The 2295-nt window shown below is 57.2% G+C and overlaps 1 protein-coding gene across 2 annotated transcripts in view; it reads right to left on the reverse strand.

Moving 5' to 3' along the window:
* EZR (ezrin) overlaps positions 1 to 1854 on the reverse strand; it is a 71334-nt gene extending 69480 nt beyond the window's left edge. The window contains exon 1 of one of the 2 annotated variants that reach the window (XM_069070339.1): positions 1666 to 1854. The gene's annotated coding sequence lies outside the window, so the exon portion shown is untranslated. Of the gene's footprint in view, positions 1 to 1303; positions 1452 to 1665 lie in introns of those variants that run through there. The other variant, XM_069070338.1, reaches the window with a different exon arrangement.
* Positions 1855 to 2295: the final 441 nt, after the last annotated feature.

Below are 2295 nucleotides of genomic sequence, written 5' to 3' on the forward strand. Positions count from 1 at the left end.
GTGTGTGTGTGTGTGTGTGTGTGTGTGTGTGTGTGTGTGTGTGTGTGGTGTGTTTCATGCCTCACCCAGGGGCAGAGGAAAGCCCTGCCTTGTTCACCAGGGAAGGTCATCTATCCAACCACACCCATCAGACCCTCTCCGAAGCCCGGGAAGAAGAGTCCCTGAATCGGAGGGCAGGGGGAGGGCGGAAGGATGGAGGGGAGGGCACAGCCAGGTGAGGTGCCCGCTCTCCGTCCGGCCCTGGACCCCAGGGGACGGCGGGGGCAGGTGCGACTCGCGGCTTTGCCGGGTTCCCGGGCGCACGGACCCAGGTGTGGAGCCCGGGCTGGGGCAGTGAAGGGGAAGGGAGAGGGGGCTGAGCGCTGCAAGAGGGGAGCGCGGGGGTCTTTTTTAAAGCAAGTCTTCCGTTTTTAAGGCAGCTCAGTCACTTTTTTAGTTTCACTTCAACCAACGACCGTTTGCCCCAAGGCTGAAGTCACAACCAAGCCTTTAAGGAACAATTTTTTTCTTTTAAATGGAAAGGGGACTCCCAGGAAAGGCAAAATGTGGGGGAGGGGGCCTGAAAGGAGGAGAGAAACCGGGGGCGGACAGACAGACGGCCAAGAGGCAATGAAGCCGGGGAGCCGGCGGGAGGTAGGGGAGGGGGAGCACAAGTAAAGAGGACTTTAAAATAAATAAGTGACACCAACGCACACGAATATTAACACTTTTCTGGGGTTCACTTTTTCTAAAAGAGGGGGTGGTGGTAAGAATAAAGTAGGCATTAAGAGAAGGCGGCAGCGACACTAAAAAATCCGATGTAACCTGTAATTTATTTGGGTCAAACAGAAGGTGGCGTCTATATGTAAGAACTTTCGGTGCCAAAGGCACGCGGCTGGACTTTGTCCGGGAGTCCGGCGCCGTCCCTACTTGGAAGACCCCTGGTTCCTCAGGCCGGGGCTGGCTGTAAGGGCATTGGAGAGTTTAGAAAAAGAAAAACCCAAATGAGGATTCCCGGATCACCCCACGGAAGCCGGGTTCCGTGCCCAGGTTGGGGGCTCCGGAGGACCAGGCGGCGCTCTCCAGCGGGTCCCCCGGGGTGGGCGTGGGGTACTTCTACAAGTTGCCTCCCCACCCTTTCCAGTCCCGGAGGGTAGCTCCCGTTCCCCAACAACACCTGTTGCCAGAGCCCCGACCAGCAGAGGCAGAAAAGGAGGCGAGGAGCCAGGAGAAGGGCAGGGCAGGGGCTGCGCTCAGTCCCCGGACTCTTCCCGGCAGGTTCCATCCCACCCCGACCCCGCCGCCCCTGCAGCGGCAGTCCTACCCGAGTAATGCACGCGCAGCAGCAGTCCCACCGGAGTAATGCAAGCGCAGCCTCGGCTCCTCCGTCCCGCAGGCAGTCAGTGGGCTAGTGCGCCTCTCACCCTGGCTGGCGGGCGGGCGGGCTGGAGGGAGGGGTTGAGAGCCGCGCCCCGCCCCGCCCCGCCCCTCTCTCCTGCTGTGTGCGCGCGTGCTTGTGCGAGCAATATGGCTGCTGACTCTGGGCCAGCTCTGGCCTCCCTCTCCCTTTCTCTTTTACCCTCCTCCCGCGCTCCCCTTTCTCTCCTACACCCTTCCCTCCCCCCTCTCTGCTCCCGCACACAAACAACTCCCTGTGCTCCTCTGGCTCGGGCAGTTCTCACTCACCTCCTCCCTCCCAGCAAATCTCTGAAACCCTGGGAGAGTTTCACTCTTTTCAAGGCCGACTTTGCTTCTTCCCCAGCCTTCTTCACCCTTGCCTCACCTCCCCAAGCACTTTTTGCGGGGTTTATGTCAAACTATCTCCGGGTGGCTACGGGAAAGCCAAGATACACGAATATGATCCAGTGTGCATAGAGCGGCACCGAAGTCCTGCAAAACCCCGAAAGTGGTGTTGTTCTTTACTGTTGCCTCTTTGGTCTTTGTGGCTGTGGTTGCTGTGGAGTCCGAGGGCCTGGCTCGCTTCACTCCACCCCCACCCACCTACATGACTAAAGATGCCCCAGAGTTCTGGGAATTCGTCCACCGTTGTGGGCTTGCTGTACCTGGGTCGACTTACATGTCACAAAACCGTACCCTTCAGCTCTGGAACAATGACATTCCACCGCCGGGAAAACCCGACAACCTGTAGTCTTCCAAAGAAAAAGTGAAAACGGCTCGTGGCTGGATGCTTATGCTGCAAGAGTTATATTTATCAAGGAACTTATCTTGAATTACTTAAATGTGATATTGAGAAACTTTCTATAGTCTTTTCAGAAGATTTTAGGAGACTTTTTTAAGTAGATGGAGAGGCAATGT

Source organism: Petaurus breviceps, unplaced genomic scaffold, assembly GCF_028583685.1.
Source record: "Petaurus breviceps papuanus isolate PSGF00001 unplaced genomic scaffold, PetGlider_PUasm1.0 90808, whole genome shotgun sequence".
Classification (NCBI taxonomy): Eukaryota; Metazoa; Chordata; class Mammalia; order Diprotodontia; family Petauridae; genus Petaurus; species Petaurus breviceps.